Genomic DNA, 20,252 nt, shown 5'->3' on the forward strand with positions numbered 1-20,252 from the left:
ACCTTTTTCAACAGAAACTGTCCTGGGAATATGGATTATGTCCATAACTATCGGGCCGTGTGTATTGCGAAATATTCGCAATGACCGGAATACTGCGCATAAGAAACGTAACGTAACGGTACTAAACATGATACAGACGGATGTAAGCAATGCTAACTAAGCTATGTGTGGCGTTCTAAACCAGTGTCAGTGTCAGTGTGTTCTTATGAATTTATGTGTAATAGTATGGCTACTCTTCTGGTCCACTTTGTCACACAGACTCGGGTATGGAAACTTTATTTGCGCAACTCTGTGAACCAAAATGGCGGCCATACTATTGTAAAATGGCGTGTATGCAACTCGACTTTAACAGGGCTGTGGCTGATGGGACGCTGACAGGTGTGATTATGAGGAATGAAGCATGTCGTTTATCTGCAGGTCACGATAGTGTAGGTTAGCTGTTGTGGGGGCTGTCAGTCCCACTTAGATCATCTGGCATATTAAATGGGCAGCAATATCAATGCTGGACAGCGGCGAGCCTATTCTGTCCCTGGCTGTCAGCCCCCAATGATGATTGGCTGCCCCGGCCTAAGTCCATTTTAAATGTAGCGCCACTGCTTGATTGGCTTTGGTCCTGTCAGCAAGGGTCTAACTAGAACTTTGTGTGCCCCATAGCAAAATCTAGAAAGGTCCCCCCCCCAACCATTGTCCCTACAATACAAGAGAGGGAGGGGTATGAGAGTGAGAGAGGGTTAGAGAGGGAGGGAGAGAGAAAGAGGGAAGCAAGAGAGTGTTGGAGAGAAAGAGGGAGAGACAGGTGGAGACAGGGTGCTAAAGGAGGAGAGAGATAGAAAGAGAGGGAGACGGTGTCAGTGGAAGAGAGAAAGTGAGAGAGAGGGAGGATGTAATAAGCAGGACAGACACTACCTGACTACAGCAGAGGATGGGGCGGAGTACCATATGGGTGCATAGATGGGCAGACAGATGGATGGGGGGATGGACAGAACATTTGTGGGTGCTCATAAACAGATGGATAGAGGCATAGTTAGACAGACAGGTTGTCTGATGGGCATTGCCTCGACAGACAGATAAGGGGGCATAGACAGACAGACGGCTGGGTGAGGGAATGGTGAGCAGAGGGGCAGTCACACTCAGCCTGTGTTACTCAATGTACTAATACCCTGACATCTCCCTCTGCAGGCCACCCCACCCATTCCCAGCCCTGACAGCAGCTGCCAACAGTGGGGTTCCATGTGTTTGGTTCCACTCACTGTGTGTTCGGCTCCCCTCCTCGTTTCCTCCTCCACTCCCTGTGTGTGCGGTGCGCGGCTCCCCTCCTTCACTCACCGTGTGCGGTGCGCGGCTCCCCTCCTTCTCTCCCTGTGTGCGGTACCGGCTCTCCTCCTCCACTCCCCGTGCTTGTTGCTACCAGACCAGTACCTCTCTGGCTGGTGGTCCACTGCAGCAACATGGAAAGGATGCCGGTCCCCAGCGCTGCTGCATCAGATGTAAGCGCTGCTTCCGGTCACTCTCCATCTCTGCAGCGCACATGAACATTAAACCTGTCACCTGCCAGCTACGAGGTTCAGGGGGGAGGGGGGGGGGGAGAAGAGAATAGCCTGCGCACGCACAGTGTCCCCCTGATGGCGGCTGATGCTCTCACATATTTTAGTAAACGTGAACGGCGGGATGCCAGGCGGACGGTGGCACCGGGCCCCTTTGACCCCTTGGGCCCCGGTGCAGTGCACCGTCTGCACCGGCGGTAGTTCCGCCCCTGATGCAATGTGTGCTGATATGGGGGTATATGCAGTTATTCAGTCTGTGCTGACGTGTTGGTATATATGCACTGTGTGCTGATATGGGGGTATATGCAGTTATTCACTCTGTGCTGATGTGTTTGTATATATGCAATGTGTGCTGATATGGGGATATATGCAGTTATTCAGTGTGTGCTGATGTGGTGGTATATATGCAATGTATGCTGATATGGGGGTATATGCAGTTATTCAGTGTGTGCTATTGTGGTGGTATATATGCAATGTGTGCTGATATGGGGGTATATGCAGTTATTCAGTGTGTGCTGATGTGGTGGTATATATGCAATGTGTGCTGATATGGGGGTATATGCAGTTATGCAATGTGTGCCGATATGGGGGTATATGCAGTTATTCGTTCTGTGCTGATATGGGGGTATATATGCAATGTGTTCTGATATGGGGGTATATGCAGTTATTCAGTCTGTGCTGATGTGGTGGTATATATGCAATGTGTTCTGATATGGGGGTATATGCAGTTATTCAGTCTGTGCTGATATGGGGGTATATATGCAATGTGTGCTGATATGGGGGCATATGCAGTTATTCAGTGTGTGCTGATGTGGTGGTATATATGTAATGTGTGCTGATATGGGGGTATATGCAGTTATCAGTGGCGTAACTACATATCCAGAGCCCCCCCGCCAGGAATTTTGGGCGCCCCACCGCACAACTTAACACTCCCCGCCCCCCCCCCAGAAATATTAACACCTTCCTTACCCCTTTGCCGCCGGCGCCATTGCCTCTAAACCGGAAATGCAGATCTGTCGGGTCCCCGGCTCTCCCGGCTCCGGCTGCAGTGCTAATATAATAAGTGACACTCAAAAAATGGCTGCCCCCATAATGCAGACAGTTTTTGAGGATGCTAGAGGAGGTGGCGGTCTCCTCTAGCAACCTTAAAAGTGGTCTGCTGTATGGGGGTAGCCATTTTCTGAGTGTCACTTATTATATTAGCACTGCAGCCGGAGCCGGGAGAGCCGGGGACCCGACAGATGTGCCTTTCCGGGTTAGAGGCAGCGGCGCCGACGGCAACGGGGTAAGGGGGGAGGGCAGGAGTCAGGACCCGACAGAAGGTAACTATAGTCCCGCAGACCCCCCTGGCGCCCACACCTTCTTAGCGCCTCCCCGCCACCGAGGGGGCTGCGGGACTATAGTTACGCCACTGGCAGTTATTCAGTGTGTGCTGATGTGGTGGTATATATGCAATGTGTGCCGATATGGGGGTATATGCAGTTATTCAGTGTGTGCTGATGTGGTGGTATATATGCAATGTGTGCTGATATGGGGGTATATGCAGTTATTCAGTGTGTGCTATTGTGGTGGTATATATGCAATGTGTGCTTATATGGGGGTATATGCAGTTATGCAATGTGTGCTGATATGGGGGTATATGCAGTTATGCAATGTGTGCCGATATGGGGGTATATGCAGTTATTCAGTGTGTGCTGATGTGGTGGTGAATATGCAATGTGTGCTGATATGGGGGTATATGCAGTTATTCAGTGTGTGCTATTGTGGTGGTATATATGCAATGTGTGCTGATATGGGGCTATATGCAGTTATGCAATGTGTGCTGATATGGGGGTATATGCAGTTATGCAATGTGTGCCGATATGGGGGTATATGCAGTTATTCATTCTGTGCTGATATGGGGGTATATGCAGTTATTCAGTCTGTGCTGATATGGGGGTATATGCAGTTATTCAGTCTGTGCTGATATGGGGGTATATGCAGTCATGCAATGTGTGCCGATATGGGGGTATATGCAGTTATTCATTCTGTGCCGATATGGGGGTAAATGCAGTTATTCATTCTGTGCCGATATGGGGGTATATGCAGTTATTCATTCTGTGTCGATATGGGGGTATATGCAGTTATTCATTCTGTGCTGATATGGGGGTATATGCAGTTATTCAGTCTGTGCTGATATGGGGGTATATGCAGTCATGCAATGTGTGCCGATATGGGGGTATATGCAGTTATTCATTCTGTGCCGATATGGGGGTATATGCAGTTATTCAGTCTGTGCTGATGTGGGGGTATATATGCAATGTGTGCTGATATGGGGGTATATGCAGTTATTCAGTCTGTGCTGATATGGGGGTATATGCAATGTGTGCTGATATGGGGGTATATGCAGTTATTCAGTCTTCTGATATGGGGGTATATGCAGTTATTCAGTGTGTGCTGATGTGGAGGTATATATGCAATGTGTGCTGATATGGGGTTATATGCAGTTATTCATTCTGTGCTGATATGGGGGTATATGCAGTTATTCAGTGTGTGCTGATGTGGAGGTATATATGCAATGTGTGCTGATATGGGGGTATATGCAGTTATTCAGTCTGTGCTGATATGGGGGTATATATGCAATGTGTGCTGATATGGGGGTATATGCAGTTATTCATTCTGTGCTGATATGGGGGTATATGCAGTTATTCAGTCTGTGCTGATATGGGGGTATATGCAGTTATTCAGTCTGTGCTGATATGGGGGTATATGCAGTCATGCAATGTGTGCCGATATGGGGGTATATGCAGTTATTCATTCTGTGCCGATATGGGGGTAAATGCAGTTATTCATTCTGTGCCGATATGGGGGTATATGCAGTCATGCAATGTGTGCCGATATGGGGGTATATGCAGTCATGCAATGTGTGCCGATATGGGGGTATATGCAGTTATTCATTCTGTGTCGATATGGGGGTATATGCAGTTATTCAGTCTGTGCTGATATGGGGGTATATGCAGTCATGCAATGTGTGCCGATATGGGGGTATATGCAGTTATTCATTCTGTGCCGATATGGGGGTATATGCAGTTATTCAGTCTGTGCTGATGTGGGGGTATATATGCAATGTGTGCTGATATGGGGGTATATGCAGTTATTCATTCTGTGCTGATATGGGGGTATATATGCAATGTGTGCTGATATGGGGGTATATGCAGTTATTCAGTCTGTGCTGATATGGGGGTATATATGCAATGTGTGCTGATATGGGGGTATATGCAGTTATTCAGTCTGTGCTGATATGGGGGTATATGCAGTTATGCAGTTAGTGCTACTTGCCTTATTCTATGTAGTGATGCAGTGTGAGGTGTGAGTTTCCTGTGTGTGCAGAGAGTGAAATGTCAGCAATAGTGGTGTAGTGATGCAGTGTGTGCAGGTAGTGGTGCAGTGGGTGCTGATGTAATGTCAGTGACGGCAGAGTGGGTTGGCATTGTAATGTTGGTGACGGCTGTGTGTGCTGGTAATGTTTGATGGATGTGGGGTGACGTATATCTGCTTAGTATGCAGACACAGACACATCCATTCCATTGCGCCGTTAGAAAGCATCAAGCCACAACATCACGCTGCCTCCGCGGGAGCCCCGCAAACCCTGAAATGCTGCAGCCAGAGTGACAAGGTCCCTGCTCCCCTCAGAAGGCGTTAAGCAGGTGGATGTAGGGCTACCCAGCCTTTCATGGCTCACAGCTCCCTTTCAGTATATATGTGTGTGTGTGTGTGTGTGTGTATATATATATATATATATATATATATATATATATATATATATATATATATATATATATATATATATATATAATTTTTTTTTTGTAGAAAGAATAGCACAACACTCCACAGGGTTATATCCAAAGACTGTGCCAGGATAATGCATCCTAATGCCATAACAGATAGATGACACCCAACAGGCAATACATTACATCACATCACATGAATATCGTCTTCCTCGACGGCCGCTTCGGTGCTATGTAGCACCTTCATCAAGAGGGGTCATTAAGAATATGCACAAAGGACAAGCATTAAATAGGGTCTCCACATGTGCACTCACCTGCTGCAATCAGCGCCGCTCACCGGCATAGTGCACCAGCTCCCCCGCCTCTCTGCCGCCCGCCGTCAGTTCAGAAACCCTGCACCGGAAGTGACGCCAGAAGCGGAACCAAAGTGCCGGCCAGATTGCAGGGGGAAGGAGGAAAGGTTCCACTTACCCGGAAGTGCGCGTCATCGGAGCTAGGGTTGCCATGGTGACCTGAAACAACAATCTGTGAATACATTGCGCTCACCTTGCTGACACATATAAACAAACAATTACAAACACAACAAAGAGACACACAACATATAAGAAAAGAAATACAGGGCAAACATTATTTACTACTAAATATCAGAGGCATTCAATGCAGTGCTGCTATCAATTAATGGTCAGTAATATTGCAGAAAGGGAAAGAGGGTGAATTCCTCATTGAGGCCATTAGGACAGGGTTGCCTACTTTTGAAAAATCATTTCAGGGAGAAAAGTAAAAGACAGGGGGCGAGCCTTCATCGCCAGGGGATGGGCCTTGCGTCGCCAGGGGGCGGGCCTTCCAATATTTTGCTAAGCATGCAACTGCAAGAAAGGCGGCAACTGCATGCAACTTGGAATCCTACCCTATAAGTAGGGATCCCGCCCCCTTTCACAGACCCCACCCCTTCAGCAGACTCCACCCCCATTAGGGCTGCTTCCATATATTTCCCGGGCTGGTTTTTCATCCCAATCCGCCCCTGTAGCGTAATATGATCAGGGCCGTAAGAAGGGTTTGACTGGACAGTGGCTGAGGTACTCACCCTGCCCGGTGTATAGCCCCCGGGCGTTAGTACAAATAGCTAAAGATGAGCAAATTGAAAAATGTAACATATACAGCAAACGGTTGTGCAAGAAGCCTAAAAGAGCAATAACAACATTGTGACATCTGGAATCACAAGGGTTTAAATATGGATCTTTTCCTGCTCTTTGGACAAATAACACGACCACTCAAGTGCCATATACTGTATAATCATTGGTTACTGGTGAGTTACTAGGATTGCTCGCTGTATAGAGTGTACATGGATGTTTAGGTTGTCACATTACCATGGCTTTTCCTGTATGTTTAAAGCTGCTTTAAGGGAACAGCATTTCAGTTGGAATTCAGTGCATTGTTGCACCCGCATTTGTGTAGACTCTGGGGGTACCCCATCCTGTGTGTTTCTTTAGTCAGCTTTCCTCTTGCACTCTCCTCGCCTTGGTGGATACATTGTCTCACGTAAGGCCTGGCAACATCGGGGTTGGCGCTGGCATTACCAGCTCCTTCGAACCCGGTTGTTATAGGTGAAGACTAGCATCACACGTGTCCGTCAACCACGAGGAGAGGCAACAGAGTTAGGGGTCAGGTTTGGTGGTACCCCCCAGAGTCCTAACAATGCCTATTGTGCCTTATTTCATTTTCCTCATTGTGGCTGCAGATGTTTCTTTTTCAATAAAACCTTTATAATTACGCGCTGTTTCGTAGTCTGTTACCATTGCCTTATATTCTAGTAGTATTTCCTAATATCGCTTGCTGCATTTAACGTTCCAGATGAAAATGGGAAGTTTTTACCCCCAACTCTACTAAATAAATGCTAAGATTCTGGCCGTGCTAATCTTACATATAAGAGCAACGGTGGTATATGAATGGGTTGGGACCATTTGGTCTACAGCATGATGGTCGACAGTCATTAGGTTGACATGGAAAAAGGTTGACATGTGTCTATGTCGACAGATGACAAGGTCAACATGGTTCTAGGTTGAAAGGTCATTAGTTCGACAGGTCGTTAGTTCAACAGGTCATTAGTTAGACAATGTTTAGGTCGACAGTCAAAAGGTCAACATGGGGTTTTTCACTGTTTTTCGACTTGAATGTCAACACAGTCGACATGGACACAGTTTAAAGTGCACCGCATCCCCTTGTCGGGCACAGTGCCTCGCTGCACTCGGCACACTATTTTATTCTCCCACCACGCCCTAGTGCAGAGGTAGCCAACTCCAGTCCTCGAGAGCTACCAACAGTTAATGTTTTCCAGGTCTCCTCACAGAACCACAAGTGAAGTAATTAGCTCCACCTGTGGATCTTTTATAATGTGTCAATCAGTAATGAGTGCACCTGTGTACCTGTGCGGTGAGCTGGAAAATGTGAACTGTTGGTAGCTCTTGAGGACTGGAGTTGGCTACCCCTGCCCTAGTGGATGGTAGGGCATGAAATACCGCCTGTCGGCACGTCGGCTCAAAAAACTGTGAAAAACCCCATGTCGACATTTTGACTGTCGACCTAGACAATGTCGAACTAATGACCTGTTGAACTAACGACCTGTCGAACTAATGACCTTTCAACCTAGACCCATGTCGACCTTTTCCCATGTCAACTTAATGGTGTCGACCTAATGACTGTCGACCATCATGCTGTAGACCAAATGACTGAATCCCATATGAATTGCTTCATGCAAATACGCCAGTTACCCAATCATTTATACTTTTTTTAATTTAGTGATTGCGATACTATGATTTTAATTTTAGACCTTAGGGCTTTTCTTAGGTGCGTTAGGCCCCCCCAATCCTTAATCCAGTTATGTCTGATTGGTTTACTTGCCGATACTGTTGCCAAAATCACACTTTAGCCTAGAGTTTGCCCAAAATATGCCTTACAGTCCAAGTTTTAAGGATAGCCATGCTTGAGCCCAGGAGTTTAAATCAAAATGAGTACTGTTAAGTCATCTGTGCTCTCACATGGACATCCTTAAAACCTGGCCAGTAATTATGGAGTTTGGGAAATTCTGCCTTAGCCTATAACACTGTTTTTCTGTAGCTCGTGTGGTGTTATTCCATGATGTATCGCACGACCTGTGGCACAATGTAATGTATTAATTTGGAGCTCTATAAATCATGTGATACTGCATCAGCTAATGTTAGACACATTTATTTATACACAAGTAAAACAATAATCAACAAATCTAAAATAATGACAGAGACCTATTGGCGAGGAAAATCATCAGGTTATTAATTACTAGCTGAAGAACCCGGCGATACCCAAGGTTAAATGTTAAATGATCAAGTTGTTAAGTTATCAATGAGTTCGGTGTAACTGTCACCATAATAGTAATAATTAGCAGCTTAGCAGCTCTTCCAACACACCCATGAGGTGGCTGCTCAATGTCGTTTTTTTGTGGGGTGTCGCCAGTAGCCCTAATCCCCAGCTTGTTACCGTCAATTCCCTCCAGTTTTTAGAATAGAAAAATGATTGTAGAAACTGGGAGGGATCAGGAACAAGTCTTTACAATCATTAGATTGTTTTCAGAAAAGTTATATAAAAAAAGAAAAGGATTAAAAAAATGTAAAAATATATTAATAGTAGATGGGAACTTACCGCTTTAGACCTTTGATCTTACATTGTGGTGGTTCTGATTCGCTGGGGAGCCATCAGGTGAGGTGGGAGAGAACGTCCAGGCTGAAGAGTCCCTCGCGGCACAGAGGGCAGGTGTTGGTGACCTTCAGCCATTCTGTTAGACAGGGAACATGGAAGGTGTGGTGACAGTGGGCCTTATTTTGGTTCACTCTTTCTGACAAAATACTTCTTAGATGGACAAAACCATGTGCACTGCAGGGGGGCAGATGTAACATGTGCAGAGAGAATTAGATTTTGGTGAGTAATTTTGTTTCTGTGCAGGGAAAATACTGGCTGCTTTATTTTTACACTTCAATATAGATCTCACGTTGAAGTAAAACCCCACCAAATCTAACTCTCTCTGCACATTTTGCATATGCTCCCCTGCAGTGCACATGGTTTTGTCCATCTAAGAAGGATTTTGTCAGAAAGAGTGAACCAAAATAAGGCCCAGTGTGACAAAGCCATTTCCGTACCTACCTCAATGTTAGAGATGCAGATGGTGCAATACTCTGGTTTCTCTCCTTCCGCAATGGTGTGCCTGCAGAAGGTGGGGAGGCGGGGCCTGAAGAACTGCATGAATATTTCCAGCAGGAGGCGATCTGGTCTCACTGCCTCTGCCTGATGGTCACTGGCACTGGGCTCATGTCCTCCTCTTCCTCTCTGTCCAGATCTTCCTCTTCCCGATGATGGTCCAGACCTTCTTCCTGATCGACTCCCATCGGATGGTCTGCGGCGTCCTGACCTCAGCCAAGGCAGTCTGATGTTCTGGCTGGGTCCATCTAAATGATATTTCATATATTGTAGATATAACAAATAGCCATATGTGACATGTGAGGATCAGATATTGCTGGTGTACAATAAGAGTTCCAGCAATAACATGATTTTATATATTAAATTACCATACAACTGAAAAACAGAGCTGCAGCAGTATGCGTGTACGGATGCAGGCCCCAATGTTTAGCGGTTCCTGATCTGTATGTAACAGCATGGGAGGTGCCAGCCAGTAACACAGGGACACTGGCCAACCACCACTACTGTAATCCCTCCCACCACATATGACAACTGCTAGAGAAGAGGAATTGGTCTAAAGGTGGCCATACACCTACAGATTTATCTTCAGATTTGGCTGGTTGGAACAAAAACATGGTTATGGATGAGAGCAAGTTGACCATTTGCTTGGAAATGCTGGAAAACTGCCAAACTGTCATTCAGAAATCACCAGATTTTTGTTCCAACCAGCCAGATCTGAAGATAAATCTGCAGGTGTATGGCCACCTTAAGATTTAATTTACTGAACAAAATTTTTACTGACCTTCATTTCCAATTAGCTGGGCCAACTCTCGACGACTCATTGTAGCCGGAGGCAGAAGGTGATCAAAGTAAAAAAAAAAAAATAAAGGGGGAAAAGAAAGAAAAAGCACAGTTGTAATTGTGCGCTGAGCTCCACTCACTGGTACAGTAACTCACAGAGATCACTGGCAGCGATTAATAGCCGGAAAATGAATCTCACCTGAGAGGTCTTTTCTTTCCTGTGTCCACATCCACTTCTGCCCAGGAAATGCCAGTGCTGAGGCTTTACACCATGCATCATTCAGATGTGGCATGCGGGCGGCAGTTGGTGATGGCCGTGCGGCACATCACATCTACATTATATTCCACATCATCCTCTTCCCACTCATCTTACACAGGCAGACAGGGGGAAATGGCCAAAAACAGACACTCAAACATATGTACATGTGTAAAACTATCTTCTGTGCATTAAAGTATCAACCCAGTATCTGTAATACACTGAGACAGATTTATTAAGCCTGATGAAGTTGCACCAGCCAATCAGCCCCTAACTGGCAATGTTAAACCTATCCTGTTAGGAGCTGATTGGTTGGTGCGTTATCACTCTCCACTTTATCATGTCACCAGGCTTAGTACATGTGGCCCTATGGGAGGTGATTTGCTGATGAAATGAAAATGTAAAGAAAATACAGTTTTCCAGATTATTTGATGCTGCGCATCTCAGAGTGTCTCAGTTGTGCTGGGTGACTTGTGCTGGATGTCGCGTTACAGCTACAATAGGTACATGAGGACGCACCTTTATGTATGTAGGTAGATATGGCTATATTATATTTTCATATTTTTATGAATACAGAGGATGACTATACAGAGAACAGGGACGTATAGGTGCAAAATGCCATGGTCTGACAAAAATGCCCTGCCACACCCCCCAGTGGGACTGTAACCACCAGGGCCAGATTAAGGTCTGTGGGGGCCCTGGACAACAGACTTGTGGGGGCCCCTATCAAAAGCCCCCCCCCCCCCCAAAAAAAAAAAACCAAACACACGCCACTATAGACTTTGAGAAATAGCACCATCACATTTCTAAATTGTGTGTGTGTGTGTATATATATATGCTTTCTTGAGAGTAACTATAGCAAATACAGCTTCCCAGGTGCCTTCTAATATAAAATTAAATATTGAAAATGTGTTCCTGGGGCCACCATTTATATATTTATATTGTATTTACAAAAGTATGTATATATATATATATATATATATATATTATTATATATACACACATATACATACTTTTATAAATATAATATATAAATGGTGGCTTTCACAGATTATACTGTGTAATAAAACAAATGGCCCCAGGAACACATTTTCAATATATTATTTAATATTTAGAAGGCAACCGGGAAGCTGTATTTGCTATAGTTACTTTCAAGCAAGATATGTATATATATCAGGGCCGGCGCCTAGGGCGCTGGCACCTGGAGGGCGGCAGTTCGCCCCTCACCCTCAGCACTGTGGTACCTGTGTAAAAAAAACTTCCGTCCCCGGCGTCCCTGCTGACTGCTGGTGTAGGGGTGTCCGTGCCGCCGGGGGAGCCTGCGGCGCTGTTATTGTGTATAAGCTTGTCGCGCCCGGCGGGTCCCTACAGTGAATAGAAAATAACGCTGCGCGCATAGCGCTAGTTATTTTCTATGCACTGTAGGGACCCCGCCGGGCGCGACAAGCGTATACACAATAACAGCGCCGCAGGCTCCCCCAGCGGCACGGACACCCCTACACCAGCACTCAGCAGAGACGCCGGGGACGGAAGTTTTTTTTACACAGGTACCAACCAAGACACCCCCCCCCCCGGCACCGGGGCGCCCCCACCCCAACTCGCCTGGGGCGCACCGGCCCTGATATATATATATATATATATATATATTACTGCGCTGAGTCCGGCACTCCCTATTAAACCAAATACACTTTGGCCCCAGGTGCCCATCCAGGGGAAAACGATAACTCATCACCACATACACTGCATACAAAAAAGATGTCACTCCGGGTCTTGATTGAAAAGTGCAAAAACTTTACTGTCAGATGTCTACGCCGTTTCGGGACTCGCCCGTCTTCAGGACATGTGCATGTCCTGAAGACGGGCGAGTCCCGAAACGGCGTAAACATCTGACCGTAAAGTTTTTGCACTTTTCAATCAAGACCCGGAGTGACATCTTTTTTGTATGCAGTGTGTGTATATGTATATATATATATATACAAGATGGAAACAGAGTGCGCTCAAAAGGTGCAAGTACACAACTTTTTACACAATATAAAAGTTTTTAATAAAAGCCAACAACACGGCTCATAAAAGAATACAGTGATGATACAATCATATATTGGAATCAATCTTGACAGAATGTGTGGTAATTCAATATAACAGCAGGGCCTGCTGTTATATTGAATTACCACACATTCTGTCAAGATTGATTCCAATATATGATTGTATCATCACTGTATTCTTTTATGAGCCGTGTTGTTGGCTTTTATTAAAAACTTTTATATGGTGTAAAAAGTTGTGTACTTGCACCTTTTGAGCGCACTCTGTTTCCATCTTGTATCTCTATCTGTTTTGGGTCTCAGCTAACGGGGGACTCTCAGAGTTGCTGCTACTTGATTAGGCGCGGATCTTTGGGTACTTCTGTCTTATATATATATATATATATATATATATACACTAGGTTATTCATCGCGCCCTACGGGCGCTATTCACACCGTCGTAAGGGGCTCTGCCCCCTTAATTTGTGAACGTTTGTATTGTGAGAAATAGGGTTAGAATTATGTGAAAGATGCCTGTATTGCAACTTGAGTTATAGGTGAAATGTGTTAAATAGAGAGCATATGATTTGGAAGGGGGTGTGTATTGTTTTGTTTAATTAAAAAGAGGTTACAGAGTAAGATGTACATTGATAGTGTGGATGGTACAGTGACATTTGTGGGTGTTGTTTAGGTGTGTGTGCAATAGTATAGTAGGGTGTTTTTGAGTCAGCGGCTCCCCACTGGTGGAGGTCACGACACAAGAAAACAGGAGGCTGGGTAGTGATAGGGGTGTGTGGGCATAAGGGGGACTAAAGAGGAGGGTGGGGGACACTGTGCAGCTTCTACCAGTGGGTGAGGGTCCAGCGTGGCAGTACAGGACGGTGACCCTGAGTCATTGTCTCCTCCTACTGGGTGGGAGTTAGGGTGCATGAGAGCAGGAGGCTGGGAGGTAAAGCATGATAGGGGAATGTGGGCAACACAGGGTGAGCGGGTCCCCACTGGCGGAAGTTACAGGACAGGAGATCAGGAGGCAGGGCAGTGATAGGGGTGTGTGGGCATGAGGGGTAGTAAAGGTTTTTGGCTGTTGCAGAGTAGGGAAGGCCATTGGTGCAGAAGCCATCAATGGTTGGCATTGATGGTGATTTTGCACCCTGCCATTGATAGTAGTAAAATATTACTTGGGTAACCATCGATTGTTGTAGCTATCGATGGTCATCCATTATATCTGACTGAATAGGCCGTGGGTCAATCAGAACTCGGTGGCGGGACTTCCGGGGGGGAGGGCACTTTAAAAAAAATTGAAACTTGATCGGTTCTACTTTGTCATCGATGTAGTCACATCGATGGCAAAAGTATTCAACATGATGATTTGAAATCATTGATGGTCGATGGGCATCCCTAGAACTGGAGGAGGGGGGGGGACAGTATGCAGCTCCTGGCAGTGAGAGGCTGTATAATAGTGGTATGTGGGCAAGACATTGATAAAAGTTGTGGCGCTGGTGCAGAGGACTGTGGGGATACTTCTGGCAGTGGGGGAACCAGCGAGGGGGTTGCGGGGGTCTGCCAATCGCGGGAGGGGTGGCACGGGGGTGCCGTGAATCATGGGGGGGGGGCGTGAATCGCGGGAAGGGGGGGTCACGGGGGGTCCGTGAATTGCGGGAGGGGGGGGGGTTAAGGGGTATCGTGAATCGCGGGATGGGGGGGCCAGGAATCACGGGAGGGGGGGGCGGCGTGAATAGAAGGAGGGGGGGTCACTAGGGTCCGCGAATCGCGGGAGGGGGGATGCGGGGGTGCCGTGAATTGCGGGAGGGAGGGGGCGTGGGGGGGCCCGCGAATCGCGGGAGCGGGGGTGCCGTTCACCTACACATGGTGGAAGGTGGGCGTGTACTGTAGCCCTGGCTGGGCGGGGGGAGGTGATGTCAAGGGGTGGTGGTGTGTATAACACTGGTCTTTTCCCTGGGGGGGGGGTTTGTGTATAACGCTGGGCGGGAATGTTATACACACGGGGATGAGTGACAGATCTGGCTAAATATATAAGAGAAGCTTTCTTGATAGCAAATAGCTTCCCGGTTGCCTTCTAATATAAAATTAAAATACTGAAAATATTTTCCTGGGGCCATTTGTTTGATTACACTGCATAATCTGTGAAAGCCACCATTTATATATTATATTTACAAAAGTATGTATATATATTATTATATATACACACACATATACATACTTTTGTAAATATAATATATCAATTATATTACATATAGTATAAGTGCCTGTGCACGCGCAGATCTATGAATTAAGCCCTTAGCCGCTGCCCAGTGACGGCAGCTTTTCCCATAAATGTCCTGCTGCTGCTCTTTGTACATTCAGGTGGGGTGCTGCTCATGGAGATGTTGCCCATGGCAACCAGATTAGAAAATGACAGCTGCAATTTAATTCATTGCTATAGGCTATAACTCTTTACCTTTTAGCTATACCACCCAACTTTTTACTTCTTAGTATCGGGACCTGCTGCACCAGAGGCGAGCCTGACCTGAAAAGGGGCTGGGCCATGGGAGGGAAGGGTGTGGCCTCAGTTGGAGGGGAATAACCAAGTGATAATTTTTGGGGCGTGCCCAGCACTACCCGAGGAGCTTACGTCACACCCCCGCCACTGGCAGATGGAGAGAGAGGCCCACGGCAGACAGGAGATTTCAAAACTCCTTTTCCATTAAATAGGGTGGCTGCTGATTGAGTTGAGGGATTGGTAAGTATGTTGGTGTAAAAGTGAGGTGTGTGTGAAATAAAGTTATACTTCTCTGTGTGTGTGTGTTTTATTTTAACATTCTTTTTACAGGTGGACTACAAGTCCGAGCGGGCCCATTAATGCCCCGCATGCTGGGACTTGTGGTTCTCCAAGTCCAAGCATGCGGGAGAGGTCTGCTGGCCCTTGTAGTTCTCCTGCATAAAGCAATGTTACGTATATGAGATTTAACCCCATCAGGCCGGCGTCTACTGGCCACGGACGCCGGTTACAGCCCCGGTTATCAGCCCTGGATGGGTGAAGCCTGGGGGGGGGACCCCTTTATTGGGGGGTCCCCGCTCCTCCATGTACCCCGTCCATAGGTGCCGATTTATGTTTTTGCTGGTGGGTGCTCAAGCCAAAAATATAGGGGAGTGGCTTCATGGGAAAGGGGCGTGGCCACAACATATTACTGATTTATATTACGCAGCAAGCACAGTTGTCTCCAATATTCAAATTATAGCAACAGTGCAAAATACATAAATGCCCACATAGTGCAGGTACAAAATTCCCCCCCACAGTGCCAAATACATAAATGCCCACACAGTACCTGTGCCAGCGACGAGGGATGTGGAGTGCAGTGGGACACGGGCGGGTGGGCCGCTGCTGAGCAGGTGGGTGCTCATCAATTTCTGTGGGTGCTCGGCCCCTCAAGCACCCACAGAATCGGCACCTATGACCCCGTCAAAGGCTGACCAGCCACGGTGCTCATGTTTCGTCCAGGGGACCTTATATAAAAAGTGTCCCCCGGCTGTGGCATGACACCGCGGGTTGTTGGAGCCCGGTGCTGGTTTCAAAATACGGGGGACCCACAGATTTTTTGTCCCCCGTATTTTTGGAACCAGGACCGGTCCAAGAGTCCGGGGCTGGTTTCAGAAATACGGGGGACCGCTATGCTTTTTGTCCCCCCGTATTTTTGGAACCAGGTCCGGCTCAATGAGCCCGGTGCTGGTTATGCTCAGGAGGGGGGACCCCACGCAATTTTTTCTACAAAAAAAACACATTTTTTAACACAGGACCATGCACAGATCTCAATGATCTGTGCAGGGTTCTGGCCAATTCGCCTGTCAGAACCTGGTGTAAATGTTTTGCGATTTTTAGACACATTTTCCTGAATTCGCATCTCATTAAATATGCGAATTTTATACTTTTCAATGGGAAAACATCTGGATGCGAGTTCCGGCGCTACTAAAAATCGCACTTTCAGAAAGTGCGATTTTGCAGCAAATTAACCGTTCTTTTCGTTTTTCGCATCTCATTAAATATGCAAATTCGTTTTTCGCATCTCATTAAACCTCGCCCAATGTTTCTCATCATAGTGTACCTAGGCATTTTTTTAAATGTTGTCAGTTGAGACTTGATAAGTTCTCTTAAAGCTATAGAGCATGTAATGTTGGATAGTAGGGGTGGAGATCTGAGTATTGTTGTTGGGTGAATAGCCCCACTCATTGATGCGGTGACGGTTGTATCTGATGCGACCTGATGCCGAGATGTGGTCTCGTACCTTTCTTCTGCCGGCTAGTGTTCTGTGTCGTGTCATAACCCTCCTTTAGATGTTCATTCATGTTTATTATCTAGTATCCATTAGTGTTTATGCTTTTTATGTTTTTTACTTTTTTCATATATTTTCTTCATATTTTTGATGAAGTTTTAGAAAAATTTAAAAATGCCAGCGCCGATTACAGCAACGGTTCTTTTAGTATAAATAAATACAAATGCTGCCACATCAATTAATTGGTTTAGTTAAATATTGCACCCAACAAAAGAACAGTCGCTGTGGGCGACGCTGGCATTTTATCGGATAATCTCTCACAGCAACATCGGCACTCACAATGTATCCTGCCTAAATCTAACTCTCCTCCCCTCAGCCTCGGGATGCTGGCAGCCATTGTCTGCCTTCGGGGTCCTGATTCTTTTCGAAGTTACTGTCCCGGTGTTCTGACAGCAGTTAGGATGCCTGCGCCGGTATATTCAACTCCGACATCCTGACCGCCAGGATGGTGACTGCATCACCTTTGGTTGCCCATCTGCAGCTACAAAGTCCTTCCCTGGTGTATTTCCATGCATCCAAATATATAACTCTGAACATGCCCAGTATCAGTGGCATAACTATAAAATGAGCACCCCCCCCCAGGAAATTTCGGCAACGCCACCCCTCCCCATAAAATAAAGCCTGCCTCCACCTCCACTGGTAAAATAAAGCCACCCCCACCCCAACCCTACCTTACACCGTTGCTTGCCGCCACCACCGGGTCAGTGGCCAGGATCCCTAGATCTACTTGTCTGCGGTTTTGGGGCTCCTCCTGGCTGGCTCCTTCTAATGAATAATGAAAATGACCCTCGCAAAATGGCTGCCTCTAAAAGCAAACCGTTCTTTAGGATGCAAGAGGAGGCCGCCGCCTCTCGAATCCTGAAAAAGTGTCTGCTGTAAGGGGGACGACATTTTGTGTGGGCTATTTTTCATAAGCAGGAGCCAGCCAGAAGGAGAGCCGGCACTGCAGACAAGTAGATCTGCGGGTCCCGGCAGCGGCAAGCAGAGGGGTAAGCTTGGTCTCGGCAGCAGTGCAGCGCATCGATAGCCCCGCAGACCCCGTTGCCCACACTTACTCAGCGTCTCCCCGCGACCATAGGGTCTGCGGAGCTATTGCCCAGTAGCATTAATATCACCTGCGTCAGGCTTTTCTTATATTGCCAGGTGCCGGAATCAAGCGAAAAATATTATTTCCACGGTATATTCATGGGAATAGACATTTTTTTGTTTAAATAGGCCCCTTTATGTGTTAATACTGCATGTGCTGGGATAATTCATGTTCCCTCAGTCTCATTGCTGACTGTGTTCCCATATTGCCCACCGGGATAGAGAACTTGCCCTTTCCGGCCTGCACAAGGGTGAGTGAGCGTTCCCGGCTGTCTGTAGCGGACAGGACGTCTCTGTAATGTGCCGATTAGTGGCAGCACTCCACGGGCGATGTGAGACCCATGTCACATTCTGCCTCCCTGCTAAATATTTGAAGATGTCCAATCTCTGTAATGGGAATTCTATTTTTAGCTTCGTGAAATGTGAGTAATTGATTTTGCCAAAAAGTAATCCCCTATCTGTTCCCACAGTGCTCAGCTCCGACATCAAAACACATCAAAAACCTGGCTGAGGATTCAGATTAGAGGCAATAATTGGGCGATCTGCGGAATCAGATAAAAGAAAACAGAGGATACGACTGATAAACTGGAGGCCCCTGAAGGAGAAGATACAGAAATGAAAGGACTAAACGGGAGATCAGATTAGAGTAAGTGGAGATAAGTTACCGGTTAACTCTGTCAGTGCCGGAGACGTGGAGCCACTTACGGGAGCATTGCGGAGGGATGGCTGTATATAGAACACGCATTGAGCTTGCCATGTGCTAGCTTTCTTCTGTGTATTATAATCATCCATGCGGGAGGCGGAGCTCAGTCGGTGAAGCGGGGGCGTGGCATCAAAACGCGTGGCAGCATCGGTGGCGTGGGTGAGTGATCACGTCATTCGGGGTGCCCCCAAACACTATTCAATGCCAGATTACCAGCTTTGTCAAGTGGGCAAGTCTCATGCATGCCCATTTATTAAGCTTGGTGGGGTGGACGGAGATGCCAACCAATCAGCTCCTAACTGCCAGGTTACAGGGAATTGAGGGGTAGATTTATTAAGCTCGGTGAAGTCTGATCTTTATCACTGGCCAATCAGCTCCTACCTGTTGTTTTTCAAACCAATCCTGTAACTTCATTGTTAGGAGCTGATTGGTCGGTGATAAAGTACCAGCCATATTATCACTTCACCGAGCTTAATAAATCTGCCCGTGAGTGGCTGCTGAATTATCACCTTTTACTTTATCACTTCACCTGAATTAATAAATCTGCCCCATATTAAATTAAGTAAATTGTGTTTATATGTCACCTAAGCAGTGTTGGACTGGAACATGAAGGGCCCATTAGGGAAATGTAGTGGTCGGGGCCCATGTTTATGGGTGTGGCCAATCTCCAAAAGGGGTGTGGCCAACTGTCAGGCTGGAACCTGATCCCTAGAGAAGGAGGTGGATTCCCAGGCAGTGGGGCCCACCCTGGGTTCCCCTGTACCATGTGGGCCACACTAACCCTGCCTTTAGACTCCGTTGCGTGGTGAGGGACAGGATTCTTGTGTTTGTCCCAATATTTTATTATTGGAAGCCACAAGCGCTGGTTTTGCCTATTAAATCATTCATAAATTATTTTAATTGTTCAACCAGCTGCAGCACAAAGTGTCTGATGTGCGCACTGTCGGTGCATAATTGGACATGGAAGGTGCAGAATGGCCATTGCTGCCAGAGATAGTGCAGCTCAGTTACTGGCAAAGACACGCCTCCCCCACTGACAGCCACTCCCAAGTTACTTTCCTTGTGCCTCTGTATATGAATTGTGGCAGCGGGTGGGTTGTAACAGACACAGACGTATCCTCATGCAACCAGTCCCAATAGGCCGTGTCATACATCGGGACAGGTGATAGCTAACAAGCATGGAATAAATTAGGCCTTCATTTTATTCCTCGGCTGTCACCTGCAAGACCCCCCCTCCCCACAATGAGCCTGATACATTTCTACTTGGTCCCCTGAGTATTCGCTCCGGGGACCGATGGTGGGGCTCTGCGCATATGCGTATTTGCATATGTGCAGGGCTGCTGTACAAACGCCTTTGGGGACTATCACAGTCACCGAGGCGTTCCAATGGGGAGGGGAGTGTGCAGGGAGCAGCATCAGGAGTATACCCAGCATTTTATGGGTATGCAGCAGTGAAGTGTTCCACTGTTTGCAGATTATAGGGGAGGCAACGGCACCTATATCGGTACTTGTTTCCTAGAACGGCGCCCACGATTTTGATCTTAGG

At 46.8% G+C, this 20,252-nt stretch overlaps 1 long non-coding RNA gene across 8 annotated transcripts in view; it reads left to right on the top strand.

The window, feature by feature from the left end:
• LOC146035212 (uncharacterized) overlaps nt 1-20,252 on the top strand; it is a 286,716-nt gene that overhangs the window by 202,501 nt on the left and 63,963 nt on the right. For all 8 annotated transcript variants that reach the window (XR_014460597.1, XR_014460593.1, XR_014460598.1 and 5 more), the window contains one exon: nt 18,474-18,649. This is a non-coding gene — a long non-coding RNA (uncharacterized LOC146035212). The remainder of the gene's footprint in view (nt 1-18,473; nt 18,650-20,252) is intronic.

Source organism: Crinia signifera, chromosome 9, assembly GCF_055691185.1.
Source record: "Crinia signifera chromosome 9, ASM5569118v1, whole genome shotgun sequence".
Taxonomy (NCBI): Eukaryota; Metazoa; Chordata; class Amphibia; order Anura; family Myobatrachidae; genus Crinia; species Crinia signifera.